Source organism: Bombus vosnesenskii, unplaced genomic scaffold (genome assembly GCF_011952255.1).
Source record: "Bombus vosnesenskii isolate JDL3184/JDL3185 unplaced genomic scaffold, Bvos_JDL3184-5_v1.1 scf7180000014621, whole genome shotgun sequence".
NCBI classification, from domain to species: domain Eukaryota; kingdom Metazoa; phylum Arthropoda; class Insecta; order Hymenoptera; family Apidae; genus Bombus; species Bombus vosnesenskii.
The window spans coordinates 409,532-429,339 of NW_022883555.1; the positions used below are offsets into that span (position 1 = coordinate 409,532).

At 41.9% G+C, this 19,808-nt stretch overlaps 1 protein-coding gene across 1 annotated transcript in view; it reads left to right on the forward strand.

The window, feature by feature from the left end:
* LOC117240333 (transcriptional activator cubitus interruptus) overlaps positions 1-19,808 on the forward strand; it is a 145,801-nt gene that overhangs the window by 52,431 nt on the left and 73,562 nt on the right. The window lies entirely within an intron of this gene.

Consider the following 19,808-nt stretch of genomic DNA (forward strand, 5'->3'; position numbering starts at 1 on the left):
TAAGAAAAAATTAATTCGAACTTAAGTACCGTTGCCTTTCGTGTTACTTAATTGCCTCATTATATACGGTGTAACGACTACCGGATGAAGTACGAGCACGGTTTACCGTGGAAAAAAGCCACCACGTACATTTTATTCCTGTTCGCCTTTCATAAATTAAATTGTCCGGTTGTTAAAGCTTTCTAGTCGCTTCGCCTCTCGGATTTATCGACCTGCATCGGTGCTGTGCGCGCAACTGCGGAAATTTACGATCGTCAGAGGTATTCCACGTTTCTCCTGTATCCGATGTTCCACCGAAATTCCAGCGGAAACTATTGAAAACTCTATGTCCGATACATTCGGATTCATTCCAGAAGTAGTTTGTATACGCGTGAATCTTACGCTTATTTATCATTCGAATGATACAAACTATTTTATTAATTTCGTTTGCACGATTTTGTCATAGAGGATATGAGGATAAACCATCTCAAAATTTAAGATTCCTATTCCGTTTCCAATCGCATATTCGTCTTTTCCGATTTATTCAAACTGCTATCAACTATCTATTCGCAAAATTTGACACGATCTTGTCATGCGGTATATTACGATAAATTATCTCAAACTTTGACATGCCCGTGTCGTACGATATCATGTCTCCATCTACTCGCTCAATTTCTTCAAATAATTACCACCTCAACCCACAAATTTGCATGCGATTCTGTCATATAACGTGTGATACAAACCATTGCAAACTTTGACATCTTCATCCTACCTCGAACGTTACGTTTATCCTATGTTTTACGCAAACCACTGTCAACTCAATTTTACGAAATTCCATTTGCGATGCTATCATAGAACAACGATCAAAAAATATCTCCAACTTCGACGTGTCTCTATCTCACCTCGGATCATACGTGACATCTATCTCTTCAATTTTCTTAAACGATTAGCATCTCAACCCACAAATTCTCAGACAATCCTGTCATAGAGAGACCATCGAGTAACACAGTTATCGCACGGCGAGACGGTCTTTGTCCCCCGAGAAAGTGAAAAGGTTCGGGCCGTCGGACGTGTTCCACGCAACTTGTTCGCCGAGCCCTTTCGTCCCTCTGATCTTATTGGCTTGTAGCGGCGCGCGGACCGATGGGTGGGGCACAGAGGGGGCCATGTCCAGGCCACTAAATCTCAGGAGAGGCTTCGACGTTGAAATAATAAACATGTCCACCGGGACTGTCTCTCCTTGGCGTGGTTCCGTTCCCCAGGACGAGCCGTAGGACGTAAAAGGGCGCGCATACAAGGTCCTCAGGGGGGGCCACGACCACGCCATGGGCGAGTGGGGCGAAGGAGGGCCCACGCCGTACATGGAGCGCAACGGTCCGCCAAATAGAGCGGTTCCCCTCGAGCTTCTAATACGGACATATTTTTCGCCCTTTTTCTCTTCCCCCGGATCCGTCGATCTGAGTGGCCATCTTTTGATGAGCTGTCTCAATTAATGCTTCTAGACATGGGTAACTCTCTTACACGCCCCTCGATCCTTGATCGAAGTTTACCTGGGCGAAGATTTGAAGTTGCGATTCTGGGGATAGTTTTACGATTGCTTTACATTTGTTTCGGGAGGATAAGGATTTTTGTATATTTTTAGGCCGAGGTGGATTTTAATAAGTAGATTGTGCGGTGGGTTATTTAATTTCTGTGAGTTAAGTGGACGAATTGCTGGAATTCTTCTGATGAAATGCTTTGTCCAATCGTAATTCAATTTTCCAGACAGGAATGTATCTTAGAGCTCAGGTTTGAAATGTATATCAATGAAGCACTTTTTAAAATTCATTTAAAGGACACGACTGAGGATTCTATTAAATGATCATCATATCGTATCATAATATTAGATCCTTCAATTATCTTCAATAGTTCAAACCTATGAAAAGATCGTGTAAGAAGAATGTCTCCTTGAACATTTTATTTTTTAATTCTTTTAGTAAAAAACGAAACTTCGTTTCAAAATAAAATAACACGAAACCTATAAAAATAAAGGTAAGAAGCGGGTAACCTCTGTCGGATCGTCGTTGATTGACTTTTCCCAGTGTCGAGTCGCTCGAATCCCTGGAATCTACTTCGAAGCAGCGTCGTTTTCTTTTCGTGATTAAGAAACCGTCGGCTTACACCGGCTATACGAGCGTACAGTCCTCGTAAAGGAGCACGGGGAGGCACCAGACCCCAAAGACTTTGGCCTGGTGCAAAAACAGGCCCCGCGAACCGCTGTAAAGTCGTCTCGGATGCAGGGATGCATCTACTGGATCCCACTCGACCCGTTCTCTCGCAGCTTAGATGGCTGGATCTCTGTTAGAGCCAGCGAACTCGCGCTACTTCTCAATTATCCTTGTCACTCACTCTCTCTCTCTCTCTCTTGTTCCTCTCGGGGAAGCTATTACGACGAATTGACCGCGATTAAACGACTCAATTTTCAGGATCGATCGTGGATTTAGAATCATGAGTGTTCGATAATAGGTTCCCAAATATTTGTAAAAATTGTTAAGAAATGGGGAATGGACAGACATGAAATTGATCTGTGAAAAGTGTACAAGCATCTATCATTGTTTACTGTGAAGCTTGTGCATCGTGAGGATACATCGAAAATAATAAATTGTTATAATTTATTGTTACGACGGTATATGAATTCCAGATGAAACAACCTTCTTATGAATTTTGCAACATTGTTATTGCGGCTCAGCACCGCTTTAATCCACATTGAAAGGGTTAATAAACCTGCTATACCACTTCATTCTCGTCAATTACGATCATCGTCCTCCAAAAACCGACACTCCTAAAAACGCTAGCGTTACAGGCGAACCCAAAGCGGATGGCAGCTTCCACTGTATAAGAGACACAGGGAGAGGAAGGAACAAGTCAGCGAACCGACTCTGGTCACGCGCGGCAGCTGTAATCACGTCAGCGCGGTACCCAGACTCCCTTGATTGGACCGTCCATCGGTCCACCGTGTTTCTTCCTCTATCTTCCAGATCCGTTCCCCTCTGTTCCTCCGTCCAAAGACACGGGAGGCCTCTCCTCCGTCTCTGTCCTCTAGGAACAGACACTCACCCCATTTCTCCAAGACTTGCCCTTTCTTCGATTCCTTTTCTCCGTCTAGTCTAGTCGTCAGCGACTCGTCTCGTTTCATCTTCGTTGCATGTTCGTCGTTGTGTATCTTTTCCTCGGTGCTGTTCCCGAGTTTCGTGGAGCTTTGTGTGGTGGTGGAAGCCGTCGTGCACAAATGAGGTTGTCGCGTCAGCGCGTGCGTCCACGCTGCTGCGGGCCCAGCAGACGAGTGCCCCCACGATGTCGTGAGGGGACCGGGACGAGTTTTTTCGCCCGAGAATCGCTCTTCGTTTTGTCATTTCGCTCTGGCTTCCACCCCGCCTTCGCTCGATCATTGTTCTCGGAAGCAGCGCTGGACAAGGATGAGCTCGCCAGGGAACACTGCCAGGATGTAGGATGTTGCCACGATGGTTCACTTGATTCTTCTACATTTTTTTTTCTTTTTTTCAGTGGTTTAGGGGAGCTTCGAGGGTGATGACCTGGGGGTTCGTCGGACAGTTGCTCCGGGTTTTGTCCTTTGCAAGCTGGATTGTTGTTTGGATTTTGTGGCTTTGGTACTGAGTGCAATAATACCAAATAGAACAGAAGAACAGTAGAACCATCGATCTCTCATTTGTACTTGAATATATTATATGTAGATTACGCGTGGAGCAAATACAAACATGTTTCTAGCTTAATAAAATTCAATAACGATTTTGTCGAAAATTCCTATGTGGCTCTAGTAAATGCGAAGGCAAAAAAGTTTCTACGATGAGACCAGTCAGTTTGACCGGTGTGGTAGCTCTAGCGTTAAAATGATTCTCCAAGTTTGGTTAATAGAAATCGCGGAAGCTTATACTTGAGAGGAAAGTTTCCGATAGAATATTTATTACGTTTTACGAAAAGGGCAATCGGACAAGTGAAAATTGTATTTTCTAAAATTCTGCTAGAAACGCATCGAACCTTCTTCGAAAGACAATCGCGTTATCCGATCGAAATTGGTGTCGGTAGGAGCACGTAACACGCTGATATAATCAGTCAGCCGATTTCATGGTTACAGCTGTAGAGTGGGGAACGTCGAAAAGTCGTAAATAGTTGGTAAAAAATGACCTGAAACGCGCGATATTCACGCATACCGTGGATACCGAATACGGTGGTGCGCTACGACTTTATGACGGTCCACCATAAAACGTGAATACAAACGCTTCGAGGTTATTCGCTTGTATAAGTGTGTTAACATTTACACGACCGGTGGAGAAAACGTGAAAACGTACGGGACCGCCGCGCCGGACCACGAACAACTTTATTATTTTCGGGATGGTTACAACATCGACGACGTTCCCGGTTCTTCCTCGATACTCGTGTGGACAAAAGGTTCGAGATAATGCGACGCTGTTGTGCAACGGAATCATTGTTATCCGTTTTACGCCGGTGTAGAGATTGTGTTTCGACCTGCTGGTTATTCCGCTCGTTGGGTAATCCCGATGTTCGACAGAATCGCTTAACGAAGCGTTGTATCTGTATACAGGGTTATTGGCGTGTTTTAGATTGTCGAGTGATTTGGTATTTATGATGTTGGAATTTAGAAGAAACTTTTAGATCTGTCAGATCCAAATCTACGACATTTCATCGAGTTTGTTAGATTTACATTCAATGGTTTGTTAATAATTCGTTTGCCGTTAACCGCTTGACGCGTACACCTGTAGCTTTTACAATGAGCGTGGCCAATTTCATCGTTGATTAATAGATTGCTTGTTATAGCGATTGATCGAAGATAGATCCGATAATAAATTTACGAAAGGTATATTTCATAAAAATCAAATTTTTTGATTGCTTCTTGTTACGAAAGGTCAGCAGTATATATATTTCATCGACTTTATTTTATTTACAGTACGTAATACAATATCGTAATTAATTTTATTACGTCATATTAGTTAATTCCATCAAGATAAATCATTTGCTCTCTGACAAGTTAAGTACTACTCGTATAATTGAGAAATTTGTAAGAAGCGAAACTGGCTAGTTCCATTTACGAGTGGCTTGACTACTTTTATCTTAACAACAGATTGTGTTGCACGATCTTGCTCATGTAAACCAGACAATGGCCCACATGACATGCCTATCTCATAGTCATCTTTGAATTTAGAAACTACACTACTGCGACATTCTCCGCACAAACATTTCATACAAGACACAACTCAGTATGTTTAATTGACGTTAAACTCGACACACGTAGAAATTTAGAGCTTGCCATGACAATCATCCGACGACAGGTAGATAAAACGGAGGAACGGGTGGTCGCTCCCATTCCCTGCAAATTGGTTAAATTGCCACGTTACATTCCGCAAGCCGATTCCCTGTAACCGATCGACTTTTTACCGAACCGAACCCAGCCCGTCATAAGAAAGACATTGTATGCCTCTTCTCCTTTCTATTCCCTGCCATCTTCAACGGACAAAGAGAACCGCGTTTTCGTATGTTTCATCCGCGTTTACCAGCGTTTCCACATTCCTTGTCGCATAAACAACGCGAATAAATGCAGTTACCTACAATTTACAAAAAATACAGAAAAAAAATTGTTCTTCTAATTTCTCTACGTTGAAACTCATTTTTCGCTGTTCGCGCGCGCCGAGCCTATATCAAAGAATTAGAATAAATTAGAATCGTCGTCATCCATGCGAACGCGCCTACTTGTTTCAACAGATGCACTTCATTCGTCGTAGCGACCAGCTTACGCAGGAATTCATGTGTTTTTTGTATTGTATCGTCGTCGACCTGTTGTCTAATAGCACTAACTATCCACTACAATGTTATTAAAAACTTTTTTTCTATTACTAAATTTCTTTTTCTATTTGTAACCATCTCTGAGTTTGCTTTTAAGGGATCGAATTTCGGAGGGTGATTTTACCCCTTAAACTCGAGTTACCGTAGCTACAAAAAAATACGTATCTGATATTTTTGGCTGTTCTTCAAGCCTATAACGTTTCACCCAAATCGACGCCGGTCCATTCGAGTTCTGTCCTTGTAAGTGTACACCACCGCTTTCATCTTGTCTTGTTTCGACGTTTGTCTCCTTCCAAACGTTGGCAATTATTAAATTCCCGCGTAAACGCGGCTTGTTTTCGACGTGGAGGTTAACAGGATGAAGCAGTTACATTTGCGTGCTACGATGGCGGAGTGGATTCGAAAATTGCGCACGAACCGCTCCCGTCTTGGAATTCGAGACGTTTGTCGAAGGAGGATGCCTGCCAGCGGGGAGCTTCTGACGAGTGAAAACGTGCCTTAGGATGTTGAGAAAGGGGGTAGGGTAACGAAGGGACGGGAGAGGAAAATGGCGTGGTTGGAATGGAAAGAGGTGAAAGGTTAAAGGTTGAATGGTAGCGTCGAGTATAAAGGGTGGGGGCTGGTTTTTGTTATCGGTTTCTTCTGTGAGATTTCTGTGTAGCATCTTTCATTGGGATTATAATTCATGTTAGGAAGAGAAGAAAATTTCTCTTTATACGTCCATACATATATCGTTAATTGGAAGAGAAAGCTTGAGGAAAAAATTATGACACGTTTTTTTTACGGTTAATTTTCGACTTTTACGGTTAATTTTTGCAGATATCTCAAAACCGACGAATTCCACACGAGCTATACACGTCACTCTGTTAACAAATCAACTATATACTTCTTTTGGGGATAAAGAGTTTAATTGCTTAAAAGATCGCTAAATTGTAACAGAGTGTGCGGAAATCTGTTCGAGTATCAAAATTTTGATCCCCTAAGCGCCATTCATCTTTGCCTCTGGCCTCCAAATATCTCCATCATTCAATTCGCAAGTATTAAACCTCCGCGAGTAACCACAAAGAAACTACCAGTGAAGGGAAGGAAAACAGTAATTATCTTAGAAAAAAGTATCAAAAACGAGCGAGGGAGGCACTGGAAAGGCCGAGAGACTTAGTAAGACGAGTATGTATTATGCTTAAACGCGAGATTGTGCCTCATTACCGGCACGCAGCTGCTTACAGGCTAATAAGCCGTCACAGCTTCTGTGCAAACGCGTCCCGATGCAAATGTTACCTCTTCGAGGACGCACACAGCGGCCAGGTTCGATGAAAGAGGGAAGAATAGGAGAATGGGTTGCGAAAGAGAAGGAAGAAAGAGGCAAAGGGAATGCACAGACGGCAGCTTCCCAGCGAAAAGGTTCAGGTAACGCGGTAGATCCACGCTGAGGAGGTAACTTTTACGATAGGAAGAGTCGGTCTCTCGGGGATCGACGAGATCTCGCTGGTCGATCGAGCGACCGTATCTTCGATCGATGTCCCTATGCCGACGTCGCGGGACACTCGATCTCCTCTCGCGGTATTGTTTCGTGACTGTTGAGGTAAATTGGGATAAACGTCCGGGTGAAAGTATCGGAGCCGATCGAGTTCGTTGAGATTCGATTCGAGATCTCTATACGATGCTTCACATGCTGGATGTAGCTGTTAATGAGTGAAATTGCGTGTTAGCAAATGGTTTCCAGCTTTTTTCTTCGTCTTTCCGTGTATTTGGAAATTTTGTTTGATTTTTATTAGAAAAACTGTATTTTTGTGAAAAGTCACATTTCAGACACTACGTCGTTATTGTGATAGTTAATACGTAGATGATTGGTCAAGGTATGAAATCTCAGACTTGTTGTTCTTACAATTGTGGAACATGTGCACGTTGCTTTCAATTAGTAAGACAGAATCATTGTTGATTCATTTTGTTTGTATTACATCGTTGTCTGTGGGTAATTTATGGCATAGAGTATATCACACGTTGGAAGCTCTAATATTAGAAAGATATTATATCTGATAATTTATACTTTTGTAATATACATAGAACTGCGGACGTCTCATGCTTCAAACAGCATACATTAAGCAATAACATCGCACAGATCAGCCTACATAAAACTATTAAAGAAAAGCATTAATAAAAATTGTTGAGTCTTTGGATCTTAAGTTTCAATTGAGGTACTTTAAGGAAATTTAAACTATTAACAATCATATGTTCACGTAGAAGACATTAAAAGTTCAACACCAAACTCAGTGGTAAACACTAGTACTCACGTTTCGATAAATTCAACTCCTTAACTCAAACCAACAACTTCGCTTCCAACACTCTCCACACCCAGTCCACTGAAATCACCCTTTTACAAACCACACCGTACACTCATCCCAAAATTCACCTCGACAGACGCTTCAATACCGATGCCTCAATACCGATGCCTCAATACCGATGATCTACTTTCTCGTAACACTCGTTCCAACGCCCACGCGATCTTCAGGGTCGTAGATCGCTTAGAAAGGGGGCAGGGGGAGCGGCGAGGGCGTAGGAGGTGCGCGTTATCCCGAAAGTTTAGTGGCTGGCACGAGGCAGAGCACTGGAAACCGGTAGTAAAGTTATTCAGAGGGCAGCCAGCAGGAAGATAAGCGGGCAAAGGAAGAAGAAAGGAGGAAGATGGAGGCAGAAGGCGGCCGGGTATCCGAGTACCCGAACAGATCTTCACAGATAAGGGCAGAAGGTGTAACTTACTAGGCCCGTTGTATACCTCGATACATCGTGCCTTTATATATCCCCGCGTCCTCCCGTTACATGCCCTTCTCTGTATTCTTCCTTTCTGCTCTCCCTTTCGCCCGACCCTTTTCTCTCGCGCCAACCCTCTTCCTTCTTTCTTAGCTGCTTTGCTTTGCGAACCTCCGTGCTTCGTAAACCTCACGTACTTCGTAAACCTCACGAATGTGTACATTATCTGTTGTTGTTATTATTTATGGAAAATAAGTGGAAGAATCGATATGTAGAATTTGTGTTTATTTAAGAAATTTGGTGTGAATTTTTAGGTATTTACAAGTAGATATGGTAATCTTTTAATTACCCTGTTTGGAGATATATACACTCTTGCGTTAATGTTTCATTTTATTCAAAATTTCCTATAACGATAATATTCTCCCTTGTATCATTTTCCCCCTTGAGCCTTTTAATGACACACGGAGCTAGGATTATCTTCTTGATTCTACCTTTGTTGATTCTTCGATTATTACCTGATATTAATTTGACGTTAATGATACAGACGATGATAAACATTTCTTATACTTCCAAAGATCTTCGTGTAAAAGCTTTTCTAAGGTAGTAGAATTGTAAATTACTTATTAGAGAAAGATTTCAAGTGATTGTACTTAATACATTAATCGTTGGATTTTATGGAACACGTAGGGATTTTCGACAAGTTTCTGTATAAAATATGTCTAAATGTATGGTATATCGAATGTGGATATAGGTGTGTACGTGACGTGGAAACGCAGAGAAGCGAGAGGAGGCTGGTCGCCGATCGTGGAACGTATAAGAAGCTCCGAAATATGCTGCCGCATGCCGGCCGGTTCCACGAACACAAAATAAAGACAATGGACAAGTCTTTAGCCCGCTCTTGCCGCTTAGGTCGCGGTTCGAACGTTCGTCCTCGATAGCCGCCTCGCTTTCTTATGTGGACGGAGAATCAAGTCCACGTTCGATTCTCCATCCATCGTGTTGGCATCGTGTCTTCCTCCAAGAAGTCGGTTTGAAATAGCTTGTTCCTCTGGAGAATTCAATTTTCGAAAGAGTTGAAACTGGTTTGTGAATCAGAAACCAATAGGACTGTTTTTGTTCAGAAATGTCGGGAAATTATAGTTAATTATGGAAATAATTAACTTTTTAGTTTAGCATCCATTTTTTAATGATACAAGATGTCTGTGGTATTTAATTTCTTAAAAAAGCAATTAAATAAACAATACCTTTTTATTATACTTACAATAGATTGACGTCTTTCCTTTTGAAAGAATAGTTTCATTGTCATATTTTATCTTTTTACTAATCGATTATTATCGAAACAATTTTTGTTTATTTTTATCTACTTACACATAAACTCCAATTCTTAAACTTTTATAAAAATATCCCAATAAAATTGAGAAATTGTCTCAAAACTCCCTAATTTCCCTAGAGTTGGGACGTAGAAGTCTATGAAAAAGGTGGTTGAACCATGTAAAATGGAAATTCTCTTGAACGAATATATTGAAACCTAGGATTATCAACATGGCAAATGGGACGGAAGAAATATTGGAAAGTCGATGGAAGATGTGGACTGCGTTTCGTGTGCGGTTCTCCCCTGGCCGGATAGATCTTCACGAAGGAGCCAAAACGGCTCGTTCGAGATTTAACGCCTCAATTACGAATTCATCGCCGGAGGCAGTTCGGCCAGTGATGGGATGAAGACGATTTCAACCGCCTCGGAACACGAACGCTGCCGAATATATTGAACACCTTGCAACATTTTAAAGGGCTCTGGCTGCGTGTATCTCGTACGCCGTAAGTTCCTCCTGACAGCCGGACCGCCGTAAAACATTCGAACGAAACAATAATAAACGGGTCTGGTATTTCGTTCGCGTCAAGAGCCTCGCTTTCTTGCTGTCTTCGGGGGAAGAAGAATTGCGAGAGGGAGTTTCATGGCAAATCGAGGATACACTCTGGTTCCTATAGCCCGCCCTCTATCTTCATCTTTCTCTTAACATTCTCTTAAAACCTTGTATAAATCCCTTTAATTTATATAACATTTTCTCAATTAGATGAGAGTTTCCTTCGAGTCTCATATTATACAGAAAATTTTGCCGAGAAAGATGGAAACTTCAGACACGATTGAAGACCAGTTGCCATGAATCCCAAAAAAATGGAACACGCGAGAAAATTATAATTTTCTCCGATAATCGATATTTTAATTTTCCAAGCTCTAAGATCTTCCCGGAAGTTCGAAATTTTTTGTCAATCAATTGTTAATTTTCCGAACTCTGAAATATTCACAGAATTGCATCGAACAGAATTATAAATTTTCGCAAAATTCTGCCATTTGTTCCATCTGAAACCAAAATTCCATCTAACGTCACCTTCTTATCTTAACTTCTTTCTTAGATTTCTATGTAACATTCAAGAGGAATTTTAGTTTTCAATGATCTACCTAGCGCGAAACTAAACAGTTACGATTACGATATTCTGTTCGATTAATAATCTATCGATTAAAAATTAATAGAGCGGGGGGGGGGGGAAGAAACCAGATCGAGTCGTGAGCCCGGCTTTACTTTGACAAGGGAGAGCCACCCTTTTTCCTAGAGCTTCGACTAGATTACGATCTCGAAACGTTCCCGCAATTTGCATGGGGTGTAGGTTTTCGGGATTAGAAACTCACACAGAACCGTGAACGAGCGTTTTTCGTGGCCGAAACCGGCCGATGCTCTCACAGCTCAGAAACGTATGCGTGCGGTGTATGGGAACGAATTCACGGCTCTCTTAATACTCTTGCTAAGACGATTTATCCTCGACGCCTCGATCGGCGCGAGCAAGAAAACAAGAGGACGAACACGGCCATTCCGGCTGGCTACGACGTTGCAAGAGAGGAACGCGTTTCTGAGGTATCGTTTGCTTTCTCTGGTACTTAGGTGTGGTTTCTTCGAATCAATAAGTTAGATTGACTATCTAGATATTTGTTTAGAGGGATTTTAGTGTTAAAAGGGGTTGAGAGTATGGTTGGATTTATTCTATAAATAAAATAACATATTATTTTATCAACTTTAAAGTACCGAAGTTCCCCGTAATTGAAGGCTCGATTTTAAAAATTAATTTCTAAAAAATCAGTTGAACCTGCTTTGAGATTATCATTTTTCTATATCCACCGAATTCCACCAAGTTCCGTAAATTCTGCCTAAATTCAAATGGGAATGGAATTCTCACTACATGGAAGGAGTTTATCATTGTATCACTTTGCACGACACGTTACACGTTAAATTTAGGGAGACATTCCCATTGAAAAGACTCACCTGCGTTGTATGCGCAACCACCGTGACACGAACGTTTCTCAATAAAAGAGGAAACGCAGAGTGCAAATTAAATGAAAAAATCAAAAGAATTAAAAAGAATTCTTTCCTCCGCGTCTGTCCAACTTCCACATCGAATCCCAGAAGGTACTCTCGTCGAAAAAAGTCAGCCGCTCCGCGCGTGCAGTCGCCACGACGTACAAATTTTTTAATAGAAAGACTAGTGCGAAGGTGTCTTACAAAATTCTTTTAAAGCTCGACCCCTGAATCGGGTACCAGAAGACCCTCTCGCCTAAAAAAAACACCTGCGCTGCTTGTGCGAACACCGCGACTCCGATTCGACCTTGGTCATCCCCGACAATTAAGCAGAGAGACAGATGGCCGAGAGGTTGACGCTCGTTACACGCGTGTTCCTCTCTCGCGGAGAGGAGGATCACGTGCTCGATCTCCGCGAACCGAGCATCTGCCGAAATAACGACTTAATTTGCCGGGGACTCGGTTAGCCCGCAGCCAAGGTGGCGGATTGGCTTGGCCTGGGTCCTCTGATGCGTTTCTTAGAAATACACCGTTCTCCAAAAGGCGTTCCTGAGTCACCGCCATGCTACCGTGCATGTGTGGATGTGGTAGAGACTGGCTTCTTTCGGTAGAAATTCGAGATTAAAATCTCCCGCGAGGCCATGTTCTGACGTGCCTCGATGCCAAGGACATCGAGGAGGCGCTCGTGAACTATCATCCGCAGCCGCCCATTAATTTCTATGCCCGCTTTCGTTACACGCTACCGGGACGTGTCTCGTTACACTGGCTATTTCCACCGGCTGGCATCTCCTCGCGAGGATTATTATGTTGTTCCTATCAAACTGTGTGCTGGCGGTATCTCGAGACCGCGGGCAGTTTGATAACGGAACGGGTTAACGCGTTGTACAGTTCCAGAAGGGAAACGAGAAAATCGTGTTGGCGATCACGTGGCTGTAGGTAGGAATGGTGTGTAACGTTTCACTGTGGCAGAAGTGTGCAGTGGTATTTGATAGCATTAGATAATATTTGAACAGTTTCGTAATTGACGAATTTGTCGGGTTTCGTCTTGGAGGATTTTTTTGGGAAGTTTTGTAACGGAGAGATGGAGACTTACTGGAAGTTTCGTTAGATAGCACGGTCGAAAAGATGCGAGGAATTTTGCTTTGGGCAAATTGCGTAGTCGTAGAATTTAGGAAGTTTTGTAATTAATGAGCTACACAGTGTAGAAATCTGGAACGTTTTATAGCGTGGTAGATGCTGAAGAGGTTTTTTGAAAGTTGTTAAAACCGCAAGAGGTTGCGTGGGACTTTACCGCCAGGGAAGCTGAGTAGTGCAGAAATTTGAGAGATTCTGGAAAGTTTTATAGCAGATGAATTTGGAAGATCGTATCCACATACAGGTGTTATGCTACATATTTTATTATTAAAATAAATGTTGATTTTAATGTTTTAAAATTCCTCGACGAAAGGACTATCAGTGCAACGAAATTATCCGTCGGCTGGTAAAAATATTTTTAAAAGGCATCGGCCATATGATACGTGGCGTCAGGTGTTCTCCGTAAAAAAGTCCAAGTCTCGAGACGATAAGCGTAGGGACGTAGCTGTCTACGGAAGAAGCCAATTTTCGGAGATCTTCCGTTCGAAAACTCGACGATCGTCAAAATCCAATAAATACTTTTGGCCTATAATTTAGCTTGCGCGTTCTAATGTCGAGAAGCAATATTATTTTGCGCTTTTTCATCTTTCCATCGTATATTTTCGGTCGGATTAGCTAATAATAATTGACCTTGCTCCTTTTTCTGTTTTAGGTGAGTATCCTGTGTTTCTAGTGGTTCAGTAGGTTACGGTGTTTCGAAGTAGCTGTGGTGAGTACCCCGAAGCTAAATAGCTCTATAATCGACGACTTTAAACGTCACAACGAACGAAGACAAACATGTCAGAAACGAATGATAAAACATTTCGAATTCCATGACTAATCTATTACGACTAATTACAAATCATAACTCAGTACCAAGTATCTGAAATCACAAGTAACTTAAAAATATTTAATACAAACTAATAACTGACTTCTAGGCATGTTGTTCAATCCACAGGAAGTTTATTTGGACTTAACTATCTCTTGGAGACATTAAATGACTCCCCTCCTCCGCCCTCCCCAAAAAACCCTAATACAATAATCATCCGCGAAATTCCTATGGAAGATTCGCGATCAGTTTATACTGTGGCCATTCTCCTTCCGTTCGCCGGTGGTTTCCGGTTGTAATCCTGGTCGCGTACGCTCGCATCCCTCGGCGTGCACGCGCACGATAATCCTTTATCGCTAAAGAGCCGGAGAATCGTAGGCAGATACGAATGCGATTTTCAGAACCTGTTATGGTCGTTCCGGGGCCCTCCAAGGTGGTCTACAATTGCAGTAATAACTCAATTATCCTCTCTGGGGTCCCGGTATACCCGCCTATCTGCCTCTTTTACTCTCAAATCTCTCACTCGGCCTCCTCCCCACAACCCTCTATCCTCTTTGCTCGAGCGAAACCGCTGTTTAACCCTCTCGTTCCCCTCGTGGTCGCGGTTTCTTCCTGCTTTTATCTCGATCCCTCGACCTACCCCCTTTCTCTCCACTCCCCCCATTCCGAACGTTGCTGCGCGATGGCCACCTCCCTGTGCAGCGTAATAATCCCTTCGATCCCATCACGATCTCTCCGTCCACATATTATTAGGAGCTGCGAGGGTATAGCCGCGCGCAGCAGAAATCGACCAACCGCCCCGCAAGAAATCGTAACGAAATCGTACAATTAGTTCGAACGATTGCCCCGCCAGTGATGACTTCTTTCGTTGCTCGCGGCTTCCACCACCAATGGCGATGCGTTCGTTGTGTTTCTTTCAGGCAAACGCGTTTCGTGGTTCCACGGCACGAGTGGATCGATGTTACGTACAGTAACTACGAAGCATATCGGTGCATACTCTTGTTTTCCAACGAAGAGTTTTTTCTTTTATCGCGAGTGAAGAGGGAAGTTTTAGAATTATCCTGCGAGTAGAAAATCTGTCACTACTCTTTTATTTGAACGACTCGATTGTATGAGAAGGATGCAACAAAAAGTGAACTTTACAATTATCTCAGGCACTTTTTTTTATCAGTCCTTTATACAAATAACGCGGGGTATTGTTAAGATTTTTAAACGATGCAACGAAAGCTGTAATGGTTTTTACCAGACCAACGCCGATTGTGGCGAAATCGCATACTACAAGATCCATCGTAAAAAGCGACACATACAAAGTATCTACGAAAAGCATCAGGCGATATTCGAGAGCGTCGTCAACCTCGACAGCTTCACTGTCAACATTTCAACGATCCTGCTCTTAAGTAGCCATCAACCCTCGGCTGGCGTTCTCTACAGGCACCTCGCGTTAATCGCGAATATCTCAAGCTCAGCGGGTTCCAACATGGCCGCATGAATCACCGGAATCCCCATCAACCCTGCCCGGCGGATGTCGTTGAATGCTCGCGGCTCGCAAGCGTCGCATACGAACGTAATAAAGCGCGTTTCGAGAGAGGACATACCGAAAGGGATCGAGAATACGAAGGAAAATATCGAGAAAAAGAGACGAGAAGAAACGCGTGTATGTATGTATGACCGCGTGCCAGAGGCAACAACGTGGTCCAGTCCGAGGGGGTTAAGCCAAAGCCCCATCGATCATGGGATCCAGCAAGTCCACGATCCCATGACTCTGGGCCGTAAAGCCCCGTAAGACCCGCGACGCGAGTCGAACGAGACGAAAAAGGGACGGAAACCGGGTAAGGTGGAAAAGAGACGACTTTTGTACATTACCGATCAAAAGTTTGGAATTATTTTTTCAATTGCAGACGACTGCGAAAACCACCCCTCAGCGTGTTATGTGTTTAATTTAATTTCAATTTCTATTCAATATATGTTTCATGTTTTTTAAGACAAGGTATTCGTTATATTTCGTTCATCTTATTGTGTGATTATATCGCAGGGTAGCTACGTATATTAAATTAAATTATAAAGCGAATTTTATTATTGAGCTGAAACTTTATATCCTTATGTTCTATACGCTATATGGAGATAGAACCGACTAATTTTCATTCAACAATACATCGAGAGACGTCACATTTTTATAATACTCTAACCTGAGTTTTTCTACTAAATTTCGCAGTGCAGTATAATTGTTGAAATTTCTAAATAACGGAGATACTTGAATCAACCCTTCTAATCAACAAAAATTCCAATCTAATTCTTTCCAGAAGATTCGTCGATCGTTGAACGCAGATAGTGAAAATTTTCCAAGAAATTTCGCAATTCAACGTAATTCTTGCAATTCTCAGTAACAGAGATACCTAATCTTTATCTACGATGTTTCAGAATTCAGCATGATTCTAGCCAACAGGAATTCCAGTTTAACTTTGTCTATAAAACTTTTGAATTTTTATAAAACACGTAGTAAAATTCGAAACTTTTGGCTGGTAGTGTAGGTGAAAAGAAGACACGCGCGTTGCGTCGTGAAGCGGGTAGTGGCCGAGCGAGAGGATAGAGAGGAGAAGAGCGAGTTTCAGACCCCATAACCGTGAACTCTGCACGCCGTGGCTTTATGGCGGTACGACGACGTGGAATTACCCCCGTCGTAAGCAGGTATATACTTAAATCTCACGCTCATGCACGTAAGTCGCGCACGAAATTGCACACGGCCGATCGAGATTGTGGAAAAGCCTGAAACTCCTCGATGAGCGCGACTAACGGCGCGGTCGCGCGCGCCACGCCACGCCGCGCCGCGCCGCGCCGCCTCCATAGAAGACCCCACGGGGGTGTGCCGTGATTTACCATTGGGAACGGTGCCTGGGGCCATGGCTTTTATGCGCGCCGCTGTTTTTGATGGGTTCGCGTGCACTCCGCGGAACCTATGCGACAGATACTTGACTCGGAGAAATATCGAGTTGCCCGACTCTGGGCAATTTGCTGTTTATGGGAGACGCGAGATGGAGATTGTTTGCTTGTCATGGATGGGAAAATGAACGTCTCAGATCGAACAGAAAATTGGTTGGGTATTTTGGGCACGAGGTTTTTGAGATTTTAGACAAAGGAATAAGGATGGATGATAGAAATAATAAGAGTAGGAGTAAGGAATGGAAGTGAAGATTAAATAGTTCTTATGTTTCATTAATTTATAAGTAATTTGAGATTAAGAATTTGAAATATATACACGAAGATTGCAAAGAAGAAACGTGCTTTCTTTTACAAAAGTTCTTCGTATTACGGTATGTTCGGTCGGACTTTTTTCGCGATTTTACATATTCATCTAATTAATAACTTAGGTGGTAATAACACTAGAACCGCAACTTTGTGTAATTAATAGAGAGATAGAATTTTTCTCACAATATATGTAAAAGAAGCAAGCTAGGAAGAACGAAGTCTTAATAATTCCATTCTTCTAACTTTATTAAAAGCAGAAATAATTTACATAGACGTTACATTAACAACTGATTAAGATGCATTCAATTATAACCGTCACTCACTGCTGCGAAGACAACGTAGTCAGCGCGACGGAACGAATAGAAGTGCCTTGGTGAATAAACGTGTTGCGGTAACAACGTAATTCGTTGAATTTGCGTCTCTCGCTGAACTCGTGTCGAGATAAATAATTCAATTAAGGACTTCTTTCTGGAAAGAACTGCAATTACCCAAAGAAATATTCATCGCAACATTTGATGGGAATAACCACGTTCGTAATCCTTAATTGAAATTCACCGAACGACGGTCGATACATAGTTAATGAATTACCTGTCGTTAGCAACGTGGTAGCGCAGTGTTCAGTGAGAGTTCGTGTTCCTTCCTGTGAATTTGACGTTGTATTTCCTGCGATCACTTTTCGATCATTTACGCAAAGATAACTTTTATTTTTTTACATATTTATCTGTGTATTTACTTAGCAGGATCTTTTTAATATTTAAATGCGTTGCGAATAAAAGAAGGAAAACATTTAATCGCAAGGAATTAGCAGTAAATTTACAAATTTGCGTAAAATTAAGGCCAGGAGGATGTTATTACTAAATATTTTGCAAGGTTTAACTCATTAATATACTGCAGATTTTTATGCACTTATAAGACACCAAAGAATCCAGGAAAGTATAAAATATACATGATATATAAAAATATACGAAATAAAATAAACGTAAATACATCCACGGTCCAATCATTGACCAATAACTCGGAAAAAGAAAACCTCGAAAGCTGAAACTTAACATTGCCTAAAAAGCTCTATCTTAAATTCTCCACTGTATCATGAAAGACATTACAAAAAAAAAAAAAAAAGACATTTATCGTCCGTTTTATCAAACGAAATATGATCACAAGCACCACCGGCGAAGGCTACAAGGCGTCTCGTGAAAATGCAATTAAACGCAATCGGAAATCGATTACTCACTGAGGAGCGATGGGCAACAGACTTGCAAATTATCGCCAAACATTTTATCTCCCCCTATCGTTACTCTCGAACGAGAGTCGAAGGGCACCCTCGCGATATTTAGAGCGCGACCGTGTAATCGAATTAACTCGAACACGAGCAGCCCGAAGGTCGGAGGCGAGAAACGCGGTTTTTCCTTGGAGTTTGGCTTTAATCTCGACGTACGATAAGCCCCATGCAAATTTAACGACGCCCATTAAGGGAGACATCACCGTGAGGCGCCTTAATGACAGTCCTTAAATCCTCAAGATCCGTTCTGCGTTATCTTCACGTTGGTAGAGGGGACAAGATCGTTTAAAACGATCGTCCCTGCCGCCGATAAGATCGGATTGTGATTCGTTGCGTTAATTGCTTACCATTTTTTCCTTATTTTTTCTCCTCTTTTCTCCAATGGTGTGTCTCTTCTGCTTTTTTCGCCGTGGCAAAGTTGCACGTTGGATGTGTCACGTTCTACAAGAGAAGATCCAAGATTGGAAGAATCGATAGGAAACTATAGAGCGAAACAGGATGTTTTTTAGGCTCGTAAATTCGCGAGCGGTGTTTTAATTGAGCGAAGTTTGAGGTTTACGAGTTTCGACGTCAGTATCTTCTTGCGAATGGTTTATGCGAATAGTTTGATGTCGTGTGGTTGCTAAGGAATGAACGTGGAATTTTTGTCATTTAGATTGGAGTAGATTTTATGAGTTATTGCATACAGGTCTAGTGTATACGTAGCTTCTATAGAAGATAAGAAATGCGCAGATATATCCAAGCAGAAATTTTAATTAGTTTGTTGCAAATTAAAACCCGAGATAAGATTCTCGTAAAATATACAAACGTCAATCGAAGAGCAGAGTATCCTCAAGAATGTAGAGTGCATACGTGTTTGCGTATAATTAAAGAGCGTATTCATTTCTGCCAAAGCAACAAATCCTAGTTTTACTTTTATACATTTCTTTTGTATAATTTTGTTGTATTTTACCTGTATTAATTTCCTAATCAGTAGACTTTGAAAATCATATGGGTACGTCGTTTCATATGGGTACGTGGAATAGATAGAAGCAGTTTTCGTGTCGAACCTGGCTATACATATATTTTTAATATTTGAAAAACTAAAGATCAAATTGCTGGGATCACGAAACGGAACACGGTACATCATGGAATTACGACGTCAAGGAAATAGGGTTATAGGGAAGAAAGTTGTTGCACGTGTTTTACGAATTGCACGTAACAAAATATGCTATGGCACTTGTTAAACTTTTGGTCACTTAAAAAACAAAGCAATAGATTTGAAAGAATAGATTGAAAAAAATATTTTTCCATAAATCAGTAAGGAAAATAAATACATAAAACCACGAAACAATAGAATCATAACAAAGGTAAAGTTAGAAAGCTAAATTCTTTACAAAATATTCTTTTTTTCTTACGAAGATCACTAAAGATG